Source organism: Esox lucius, chromosome 16 (genome assembly GCF_011004845.1).
Source record: "Esox lucius isolate fEsoLuc1 chromosome 16, fEsoLuc1.pri, whole genome shotgun sequence".
In the NCBI taxonomy this organism is placed as follows: Eukaryota; Metazoa; Chordata; class Actinopteri; order Esociformes; family Esocidae; genus Esox; species Esox lucius.
The window spans coordinates 29,253,129-29,265,891 of NC_047584.1; the positions used below are offsets into that span (position 1 = coordinate 29,253,129).

At 44.1% G+C, this 12,763-nt stretch overlaps 1 protein-coding gene across 4 annotated transcripts in view; it reads left to right on the plus strand.

Annotated features, from left to right (window-relative positions):
* The window catches only part of LOC105023524 (vacuolar protein sorting-associated protein 13B), a 366,155-nt gene that overhangs the window by 233,081 nt on the left and 120,311 nt on the right, over positions 1-12,763 (plus strand). The window lies entirely within an intron of this gene.

Genomic DNA, 12,763 nt, shown 5'->3' on the forward strand with positions numbered 1-12,763 from the left:
TAACGAACGTTTATCAGTAAGGCAGGGTGCACCGTGTTCCCCGAGTCCACACATCAAATCATGTTTTCATAATCTGGCCCACGCCGTTTGATACGCATGTGACCTGCAGCTGTGAAAGTATTGCTGTCCAATATGGTGTGCCAATCGGCTTGACGCTGTGTCAGATGGAGTCAGTGCTTCAGCTGCCTGGATGAGTCAGACAGACTCAGTGTTTCACAGGTTCAGTTTTAACTCAGGCCAGTCCCTGGGCTTTATGTAATTGCTTGGCATGACAACCAGTTGGCACGATAGTACAAACAGCCTGGCAGGTCGAATTGTCGGGGTCCAACGGTTTCACGTTGTCAGGTCCAACTGTTTCAGGTTTTGAAAGCTAACTTTTTGTATGTTTTCTGGTCTGTTTCAGGTTGTCAGGTCCAACTGTTTCAGGTTTTGAAGTCAAATTTTTTGTATGTTTTCAGGTCTGTTTCAGGTTGTCAGGTCCAACTGTTTCAGGTTTTGAGGTTTAACTTTTTGTATGTTTTCAGGTCTGTTTCAGGTTGTCAGGTCCAACTGTTTCAGGTTTGCCGTTAGTAGTTTCTGTCATTTAGTTCCATTTCAGGGGTTTCAGTATCCTAAAAGAGTATTCTGTTCCTTTAACACATGTGTAAGTAGCATAGAGGTATGTGCCTGCTTCACTTTTACCTGATGAGAAAGTGTTGACTCTTTAAACAGAGCCCTGCTCCACCGCTAGCTCATGAATAACCTCTTCCATGCCATGTTTAGTGATTCATTAAAGATAGACGCATTCCATTTAAAATGGCGGTTGGATGACATAATGGCAGAAGGCGTTAGCGGGACAGAATGTGGTTAGAATCAGGGAAGAGGAGTTCAGCAGTGTTTCCTCTACACCTTCATCCACAACACTGGCCCGAATATCCACAAAACTAGAGCGAATATAATCCACTGCAACTGTCCTGAAGTGAATATAATCCACTGCAACTGTCCTGGAGTGAATATAATCCCCTGCAACTGTCCTGGAGTGAATATAATCCACTGGGGCAGTCCTGGAGTGAATATAATCCACCGGGGCAGTACTGGAGTGAATATAATCCACTGGGGCAGTACTGGAGTGAATATAATCCACTGGGGCAGTACTTGAGTGAATATAATCCACTGGGGCAGTACTTGAGTGAATATAATCCACTGGGGCAGTACTGGAGTGAATATAATCCACAGGGGCAGTACTGGAGTAAATATTAGTCCACTGGGGCAGTACTGGAGTAAATATAATCCACTGGGGCAGTACTTCAGTGAATATAATCCACTGGGGCAGTACTGGAGTGAATATAATCAACTGGGGCAGTACTGGAGTGAATATAATCCACTGGGGCAGTACTTGAGTGAATATAATCCACTGGGGCAGTACTTGAGTGAATATAATCCACTGGGGCAGTACTGGAGTGAATATAATCCACTGGGACAGAACTAGAGCGAATATAATCCACTGCAACTGTCCTGGAGTGAATATAATCCACTGCAACTGTCCTGGAGTGAATATAATCCACTGCAACTGTCCTGGAGTGAATATAATCCACTGGGGCAGTCCTGGAGTGAATATAATCCACTGGGGCAGTACTGGAGTGAATATAATCCACTGGGGCAGTACTGGAGTGAATATAATCCACTGGGGCAGTACTGGAGTGAATATAATCCACTGGGGCAGTACTTGAGTGAATATAATCCACTGGGGCTGTAATGGAGTGAATATAATCCACTGGGGCTGTAATGGAGTGAATATAATCCACTGGGGCAGTACTGGAGTGAATATAATCCACTGGGGCAGTACTGGAGTGAATATAATCCACTGGGGCAGTACTGGAGTGAATATAATCCACTGGGGCAGTACTGGAGTGAATATAATCCACTGGGGCAGTACTGGAGTGAATATAATCCACTGGGGCAGTACTGGAGTGAATATAATCCACTGGGGCAGTACTTGAGTGAATATAATCCACTGGGGCTGTAATGGAGTGAATATAATCCACTGGGGCTGTAATGGAGTGAATATAATCCACTGGGGCAGTACTGGAGTGAATATAATCCACTGGGGCTGTAATGGAGTGAATATAATCCACTGGGGCTGTAATGGAGTGAATATAATCCACTGGGGCAGTAATGGAGTGAATATAATCCACTGGGGCAGTACTGGAGTGAATATAATCCACTGGGGCAGTACTGGAGTAAATATAATCCACTGGGGCAGTACTGGAGTGAATATAATCCACTGGGGCTGTAATGGAGTGAATATAATCCACTGGGGCTGTAATGGAGTGAATATAATCCACTGGGGCAGTACTGGAGTGAATATAATCCACTGGGGCAGTACTGGAGTGAATATAATCCACTGGGGCAGTACTGGAGTGAATATAATCCACTGGGGCAGTACTGGAGTGAACATAATCCACTGGGGCAGTACTTGAGTGAATATAATCCACTGGGGCAGTACTGGAGTGAATATAATCCACTGGGGCAGTACTGGAGTGAAAATAATCCACTGGGGCAGTACTTGAGTGAATATAATCCACTGGGGCAGTACTGGAGTGAATATAATCCACTGGGGCAGTACTGGAGTGAATATAATCCACGGGGCAGTCCTGGAGTGAATATAATCAACTGGAACAGGACAGAAGTTAATATAATCCCCTGGGACATTACTGGAGTGAATATAATCCACTGGAACATTCCTGGAGTATAATCCTCTGGGACAGTACTGGAGTGAATTTAATTCACTGGGAAAGCATTGGAGTGAATATAATCCACTGGGACAGTCCTGGTGTGGATATAATCAAAGTGAATATATTCTTCCTGGGACTTCATAGAAGGGAATGTACTCCAAATGGGACATTACAGAAGTGAATAATGTCCAAATTGGATAGTGCAGAAGTCAATATAGTACCAGTGGGACAGTGCAGAGGTCAATATACTCACACTGGCACTGTCCAGAAGTGAATATAGTCCCAATGGGACAGCACAAAAGTGAAATGAATATACAATGCACTAACAATAATGATTGATGTGTGGACTGCACTCTATCCTGTCATGCCAGGTCTTCACTGTTTACGCTGAAAGAAAACACAAACATACACAAAACATATGCACATGTAATGTTAGAAGTGCTTTCATTATCGCTGTCTCTCTTTTAAGTTAATTACTGTACTGTGTTGCAGTAATGTGATGTTTATTGCCACCTGCTTCATTTGCCTCTGGGTGTCTAATGGTTCCACAGCTGAGACACTAACCAGGCTGCCACAAGACACTAGATATAGTAGAGCACTGTAAACAGTGAGTAATACAATGAAGTAGAGCAGTTGAGTAGACTAGAGTAGCCTGGAATGGAATAGATTAAAGTTGCTTAGTATAGAGTACAAAACCTCAAAAATAGTCCAGCTCATGTGCTGTGTAGATCTCTGGGCTGCATAGTTGAGAATGCATAGTGAGGAATGCTAAACATTTTAACACACATGCTATAGAGCTAATATGCCCTAAAAACGCTAATTGTGAAACTCTTGTTGGTAAAGCCTGTTGGAAAAGCCTTTCTCATCAGTGGTTAAAATAACAGTTTTTCAAGAGGATTTTTGAATCATCTGAACTTGTAACATCTAAAGGAATTGTTTAGTAGCCATATATATATCAGCCAGGTTGTATGTAGAAAGCAATTATATAGTCAGGGTTTTGTAGTCAACTGGTGTGTCAACAGAAGTCTTCCAACAAATTTCACATGTTGCTTGTTAACTTCTTATAACTACTAAATGCTGAAAAAATGTCACCAGTCCTTCTGTCAGTTACCTATTTGGACTCCGTGACCTTGCCTCTAAGCTTCTCCAATCACTGAAATAGGGTGGCCAGTCCTCTATATGAAACTGCCAGTCGGTGGGTTGGGCCTCAAAATGGACGTTAGGCGTGTGAGACCTGGGTCCCGTGATCAGAGTGGAACAATGTCCAGTCAGTGTGGGTTGTGTTCCACTGCTGACTAGTGCCAGAAGGTACGTTGGTGATTACCTTTGACCGATGAGGTGCTGAGAACCGTCTCAAAATTACATTAAAGTCTCTTGAGCGAAGTAATACACTACAACCTGGAAATCGTGCTACTAATGGGCTATATTAAGACATCTCCAGCAGGACGCGAGCACCACGTGCTTGGGTCCCGTTCCGAGTTGAATGTTTATAACGGGCTTATTCTGACATGTATACTCCTCGGCAGATAAATGACTTCTGTAATTAAGATGTTGAAATGCAAAGTGCAAACAGTGACTTTCTTCATGCACTCCGTTACACTATAAACAGGCGGAGAGTGTTCCCGTGGGCTTGTTATCCCACCACCTCCATTCACTGTCCGCCCGGAGCCCTTATCACACCCTAATCACTATAAATAGGGGACTCATTACCGCCACAGCCCTGTGGCCCCTAGTCAAATGTAGTGCGTTTTAAGGGCTTTATATAGACATGACCCTAGGACTGGTGGATATTCATCCTGCCTCTTTCATCACTATTTGACTTAAAGGAGTATTCCCCTTTTTTTGCATGTGCCACCTCTTTTTCCACGTCCCGTATGGTCTCTAGTATCACCCAGGCCATATTTTCAGGCAACGTTCCATTCCTGACTGTCTTCGGCTGTGTGCGCCTGCATCGCTGACGCTGGACAAACGAGGACTAACTAATCGAAAAAGAAAAGGAAATATGCCTTTAATCCGTGGCGTGTATATAGAAGTAATTGTCATGGCCTAAGATCTTCTGTAAATATGGTATAATTGCCAAGTATGAATGTCTTTAAAGTGTAATCAGTCTAATCAATAGCAGGCTTCTGTTAAGGGATCAGGCCACAGAGAGGAGGGAGAGGAACGCGTGGAAAACGAGCAGCACTGTTAACGTCAATAAATGGAGATAATAGATGGGTTTCTCATGGCTGTCGCCATTACAGCAGTGAGAGTAGGGAGGGAGCCGGTTAGGCTACAGGCAGATGTGCTGCAGTTTTTTGCACCGTGTGTGTCCACCCATACGCTAACCTGAAACTGGAGACCGTTAATGGCTGCCAATTGCCAATGCCTGAATATTGTCACAGCTTCTCCTCGCTCTCTCACTCAGTTTTTTTCTCTCTCACACTCTCTCGCTCGCTCACACACTCTCTCTCTCTGCGTAGTGTTCTGATTCCGATCCCTAATTACTATAATTGTAGATGCAAATTAAACTCAATTGGATCTGACTGGGGCTATAAATCCACCCAGGCAGTTGCTTCAGCGGCCAACGAGCCCAACAGAACCGGGCTGAGCCTAGGCAGTTACGACCGGACCACCGTCAGGCGTCAGCTGTGTGCTAACTGGGTAATTGCAGCGTTATATGAGTCATTACGGAATGGGTGGAGTCTCCGAGGCCTTCCCAGACCAGGCCTGTGTCGCCATGACGCCCTAGTCCTCAGGCACAACTTATACCAGGGCCCAGTTACAGGGCATTTGAAGTGCTATTGAGGATCAAGACGTGGATGACACCGGACCAGTTGAGACCAGGTCAGGCCAAACCAGATCAGGGACTGAAGATTATTGCTGCTGTTGTTTAGCTTCATGGCTTCACACCTCAGCCTCGATGGAGAGTTAGCACGGTGCTAATGATATTTGGCAAATTATGTGCTAATTCTAGACACTTACAGGGGGATATCTTAACCAACCACAAGTGCTGTGTCACAAGGAGCTTGATTTATGTATATTTACTGTATAAGCCGGTCGTAGTACGTCGGCCAAACCATTAAGAGTTTAGACTAAGCTTTCAATCCCGCCACAAAATGACCTCACTTAGTGAAAGTTATGCACTGTCATTTAAATATACAGTACATATGTGGCGACGCTCTGCACTTAACAGAACCCACAGAACACTGCTCTGAAAGCCTGTGAACAGTAGGACTTCAGCTGGACTTGAAAAAAGGGAAATGTCTGCATGTGTACTGCCGTCCCCCCCCCCCTGCCTTCCAGTCCAGCCCCCCCCCCCCCAGCCCTCCAGTCCACCCCACACAGCCCCCCCCCGCCCTCCAGTCCACCCCACACAGCCCCCCCCCGCCCTCCAGTCCACCCCACACAGCTTTCCCCTTCAGTATGTGTAGGGCGACATGTATTGCATGTGGAAGCTGAGTGAGGTACAGGTCTAGAGTTGCTTCAGGTTTCTGTTCGGGGGAATGACAAGAACCAGAAGATCCTGCACTGGTATTACCTTGCTGCTTCCTGGCCCAGAGGAGAGAGGGGGATGGGGGGTGGGGAGCGAGAATGGGAGGTCTGCTGGTGCTGTTGCAGCCTGGGGCTGTGATATTTCACATGCCCCCCCCCCCCACCCACCACCACCATCATCCACCCACCCGGAACCTGGCCAGGACTGAACCACAAAGCTTCCACAGTCCCCCAGACCTCAGCCGAAACCTCACCACACAGTGCTCAGTCTCACAGCCTGTCTAGCTCCTAGCCCTCAGGCCCGGTCCTGATCTCAGTGGTTAGCTTTTATTACATTGAACAACGCCTAACCTTCTAAACGTCATAATGCTACTGGAGGTCTCCCAAGTGTCTCTCTCTCTCATCTCTATCTCACTTGCTCACTCTCATGTATGACTGGCTGGTAGACCTGGAGTGTGCTACATGTTCTGGAGGGTATTAATTCTGCTTAATGAAATTTCTGGTTTGCAGAACCCAAGCGACCCAAATCCAACAATAAGAAACAAGAACCGTACCTGAACTTCTTCTAATAGAAAGTGTCTCTAACTAAACGGTCCGTCCCTGTTTTGTTCTGTTTGGCAAAAGGTTTTGCAACCTAACTTATTAACCCCCAACACCCCAATGCTGTTCAGTATCATCTTAGTACAATAGAGTAATGAAGTACTGTCTTCAACCTCCTGCTTCTCCTCATCTCTCCTCCCCACTCCTCTTTCTCCTCCTTCTCCATCTTTTTCTCCATCTACTCTCTCTCGTCTGCCTCCTCCTCGTTCTCCTCCCTCTCCTCATTTGTCCTCCTCATGCACACGGTCTCTCGTAATAGCCAATGATGATTGATGAGAAGCCCAGCCTATACTTCGGAATGTTAAACACATCTCGTGCCTCACGCTGGCGTCCTCCACATCTAAACAATGGCGTTTCTAAACCTTCAGTATCCACATCGTGTGTGTCACCGCGGGTTTGCGTCCCAGCTCATCCTCGTGCGATGAGTACATGAATACTGTGAAATACCTGAATACTGCTCCAGTTCAACACATTCGGTTACATAGCATTGTTTGAATATTCCCCCGTGTCATTTTGATTGTAATCTAGCATAGTTGCTGTTGAATGTTAATAGTGTCTTAGTGCATCACTATGCTGAAAACCTCAGTGCCCTAACTGAAAATAAATGACCCTGGTGGGATGTATTCCACGCTCTGTCCAGGCCTTTGTGGTACCCCAATCCCCCATTCCCCCTTTTCCTATGTTGTAGCGCCAGGTTGATTTCATCTTATGCATCTGCAATGGGGTCAAGTTGAGAGGGAGCCTTTTGCCAAGCTGCCTGCAGGAGAGAAGCTTTCATATTTCAGCTCTGATGGGAAATCTGTTCGGTGGCTTCTACCAGTTAAATTGGTTTTAAACTGTGTCAGAAGAAGAAATGTTTTGAACAATAACAGCCACCATGCCATGAAGCAGAACTTTCTGACGGCTGAGCTTTTGATCCATCTTTATAAATAGCAGAATTTTGTCGTAAAAATAATGTTTTTGTGGTCTTTTCCTGCAATTAAAAAAAGGTTTGGCTGAGGAACAAGGCCCCAACTGACTTCTTATGGTGAAGCTCTCTCTTTCTCCTGCTTTCTCTCCCACTCAATCTCTCTCATTCACTCACTCAATCTCTCTCTCTCTCTCTCTCTTTCTCTGTCTCTCTCCATCTCCCCTTTTACTTAACTTTCTCCCTCCTTCACTCACTCTCTCTGCCTCTTCCTCCATCCCTCTATCCATCTACCCTTTTCCCTCCCACTCACATTCTCCTCCTGTGTGGGTCATTTATGACGTTTTATTTTGGTTAGTCTCCGTGTTTCCCACAAGGCCCTGGGTTGGTAAGGGCATGTGTGAGGGCCTGGCAGATGTGTGTTTTCTCCACCTGCTTTGGGTGCCACTCTTCAGATCTGTCGTGAGATCTGTGTGGCTGGCACAGTGTGTGCGTGTGTGTGTGTGTCATGATTTCTTCACCCGTTCCCATCTCTCTGGTCCGAGTGGTGTGGTCTTCACAGGACCAATCAGTTGTGTCAGAATGTGCCACAGGGCGGTCTGGTTCCCATTACCACTAGCGGCGAGCGGGTGTGGAGCACGCTGAGGAGAACTGGGGCTTGGGGGCGTTACTCCTGCCCCTGCTCATTTGTCAGAAACCAAAGCTCTCAAGGGCGGTTCTTCAGACGGGCTGAAACATGGCTTGTGTCCCTGCGAGACAAATGTTGCATGTATTTATTAAGATCGCCAAAAAATAATGACCCCACTCACTGGAGATGGCCCTGGTGACGATGAAATGACTGCCGGAAAGAACGCTATGAAATTATACAACCCAGTTTCCAAAAAAGTTGGGACGCTGTGTTAAGTGGCAAGAAAAACGGAAAGTAATGATTTGCTAATCATTTACATCCTATATTCAATTTAAAATAGTGCCAAGACAACATATCAAATGTTGAAACTGAGAAATGTATTGTTTCTTGGCTAATACATTTTCACGTTGAATTTGATGCCAGCAACACGTTTCAGAAAAGCTGGGAATGAGGCAAAAAAAGACTGGAAATGTGTAATGCTAAAAAACTCAGCCTGATGGAATATCACACAAATAATTAGGTCAATTGGCAACAGGTCAGTAACATGATTGGGAATTAAAAGATCGTTCCAGAGAGGATGGGCCTGTCTGAAGTGAGGATGGGGAGGAGTTCACCACTCTGTGAAAGCCTGCGTGGGAAAATAGTGCAACAATTTAAGAATTACGTATCACACTGTAAAACTGCAATGAGTTTGGGGATCTCATCATCTACGGTATGTAATATCATTAAAAGATCCTGAGAATCTGGAGTAATCTCTGTACACAAGGGACAAGGTTGAAAACCAATATTGGATGGCCGTGATCTTCGGGCCCTCAGACAGCACTGCATTAAGAACAGTTACGATTCTGTAGTGGAAATCACTGCATGGGCTCAGGAACACTTCCGAAAACCAGTGTCTGTGAACACAGTACATCACAGCATCTACAAATGCAAGTTAAAACTCTACCATGCATTGAAGAAACAATACATAAACAACATGCAGAAATGCCATTGCCTTCTTTGGGCCTGAGCTCATTTCAGATGGACTGAGGCAAAGCTGAAAACTGTCCTGTGGTCTGACGAATCAAAATGTTAGATTATTATCTGGAATCATGGACGCCTCATCTTCCAGACTAAAGAGGAGAGGGACTATCCGGCTTGTTATGAGTGCACAGTGCAAAAGCCAGCATCTGAGATGGTATGGGGGTGCATTAGTGCACATGGCATGGGTGATTTGCACTTCTGTAAATACCATGAATGCTGAACAATATATGCAGGTTTTGGAGCTGCCATCAAAACAATGTCTTTTTCAGGGAAGGCTTTGCTTATTTCAGCAGGAAGTAAGTATTCTGTAGTACAAGAATCAGGGTGCTAAACTGTCCTGCCTGCAGTCCGGACCTGTCCCCTATTGAAAACATTTGGTAAATTATGAAATGACAAACACTGCATAGGAGACCCCAAACTGTTGAGCAGCTGCAGGAGTTGGACAACATTTCCATACTTTCAAAACTACAGCAGTGTGTCTCCTCTGTTCCCAAACATTTACAGTGTTGTTAAAAGAAGTGATGCATAGCCAGAAGAGGACTGGTCACCCCTCTGAGCCTAGGTCCTCTCTAGGTTTCTTCCTAAAATTCAGCCTTCTTAGGGAGTTTTTCCTAGCCACTGAAATTCAACACTACTGTTGTTTGCTCCTTGGGGTTTATGGCTGGGTGTCTCTGTAAAAGCACTTTGTGACAACTGCTGTTGTAAACAGGGCTTTATAAATACTTTTGATTGATTGATTGATTGATTGATGCCACACAGTGAAAAAGATGCCCCTGTCCCAAATTTTTTGGAACATGTTGCTGGTATCAAATTCAGAACTGGCTTGGGTTTTTCCCATAAACAATAATTTCCCAGTTTCAACAGTGTATATTTTGTCTTTGTAATATTTTCAATTAAATGTAGGCATTAAATGATTTACAAATCACTGCATTCTGTTTTCATTTGCGTTTTACGCTGCTTCCCAACTTTTTTGGAAACGGGAGTTGTATGTCTGAAATGCAGTCACCTTAAATTAGACGAGCTTGGGTGAAGAGATCCCTTAAAACATCCGATGAGGTAACTGTGGTTTGTTGAATGGGAAATATACACTCCTCGACCTAGTGGAGGGATGAATCTAGACTGACACGTCTAGGCCAAACATGCAGTGTTCTTTCCCAAACCCATGTACTACTGGAGAGTAGGTGAAGGACACCACTGTTGTTTCAGACTGATTAAGGATCTGTTTTGGTTTTTGGTATGTCACCAAAGACAATTAAGTCCCGTTACACACCTCTGACATTCCTGTGCCCTGCTGCTCTTCTCCATGGTGACTGTCAGAGCTTGGCCCTGTGGAAACACTGTTCGTCCTGCCTTCTGAGGCGAGGGAAACACGGTATGAAAATTGCCGTTGACGTTTAGCTTCAACAAACGTAACCACTCATGATGTCACAGCATCTGGTGCCGTTTTAATGCGTTATTTATCCCCTTAGATCGTTTTTGAATTCACACGTGCAAATGAACATATCAGAACACACACAGCGTGAGATAGCTCAGATGTCAAAATTGAGATTTACATTCTTGTTGTGAAATCAGTATGTCCATGTCAGATTTATATATATATATATATATTTTTTTTTTTCTCATTGCGAGAACTGCAGCTGGTTTTTGGGGAGTGGAATATCCAGACAGGTGTCCTCCTATGCACATTTCAGTAAGCCGCTCTGGTTCCTTTAACGTTGCTTGACGTTTGCTGTCACCTGACTTACCACAAGGAGCTGCCAGTTCATGACACGATAAGGAAAGCCTTTCTAACCTTACCTTTCCAAACAGGTCAGTGTCGCTTTTATTGTATACTCAGTTAAATATAGAAAGAATTGATTCGAAAACATAAATTTCTTATTCAGTACACCTAAGGAATTTATACTTGGCTACATTCTATAGTAATCAAATACTCCTCTGACTAATGATTAGTGACACAATTAACATTAACATCTGAATGACCAGGCCTCTTACAATCTAATAGATCAGACCTCTTAATATCTGATAGACCAAACCTCTTATGATCTGATTGATCAAACCTTTTATGATCTGATAGACCAAACCTCTTATAAACTATTAGACCAAACCTTTTATGATCTGATAGACCAAACCTCTTATAAACTATTAGACCAAACCTCTTATGATCTGATAGACCAAACCTCTTATAAACTATTAGACCAAACCTCTTATGATCTGATAGATGAGACCTCATAAGTAAAGAGTTTTCATATTATTTCAAACACTGCCACTGCCACTACCATGTACCTCACATTATCTCACCCCTTTATATCTTTCATCCATACATCTATATGCTTATGTATCTGTTATCATATAGTGATATATCTGTTGTCACATTCTGTGTCTTCCCTGTGAAGTTTCTATATTTGGAGGAGGCAGTAGAAGAGCGAAGGGCAGAGATAGGTAGGAGAGAGAATGGAGAATGGTAAAGGGGTAGGTAATACGAGGGAGACAGCAGAAGAGAAGCCATAGAGGCCCACTCCCTATGTGACTCTGCTGTCCTGCAGAGCTGAACAGTGTTTACTGCTAATGATAACTTGGCGTAAATCAGCTCTTTAAAAGTCAAATGGTTTCACCTGAGGCCCGTTGGGCTCCGTTGGTATTTATCTCCACTGTACGATCTGCCAGACCGCTTCATTTGCTCATAAATCAGAAGAAATGGAGAGTTGGAACAAAACGTGCTGCTAAGTTAACCAGTGGACCAGAAGACTGTCAGGCAGACCGCACAGTGGTTAGGACTGGTGCCAAGAGGCCAGGGTTAAAGCCTTCTATATACTGCTGCTTGAATACACTGATACATTACATTACCTCCTCTGCTATTATACACTTCACAGTAAGACCACAAAACGACCTGTCCTGCTATTGTGCACTATACAGTAAGACCACAATATTACTTGTCCTGCTATTATACACTATATCACATTACCACGATACTACCTGTCCTGCTATTATACACATTACTGTACGACCACAGTAGTACCTGTCCTGCTATTATACATTATACCACATTACCACAATATTCCCAGTCATGCTATTATACATCAAACAGTAAGACCGCAATACTACCTGTCCTGCTATTATACACTATACCATATTACCACAGTGCTACCTGTCCTGCTGTTATACATTAAACAGTAAGACCGCTATACTACCTGTCCTGCTATTATACACTATACCGTATTACCACAATACTACCTGTCCTGCTATTATACACTATACCATATTACCACAGTGCTACCTGTCCTGCTGTTATACATTAAACAGTAAGACCGCTATACTACCTGTCCTGCTATTATACACTATACCGTATTACCACAATACTACCTGTCCTGCTATTATACACTATACCATATTACCACAATATTACCTGTCTTGTTGTAT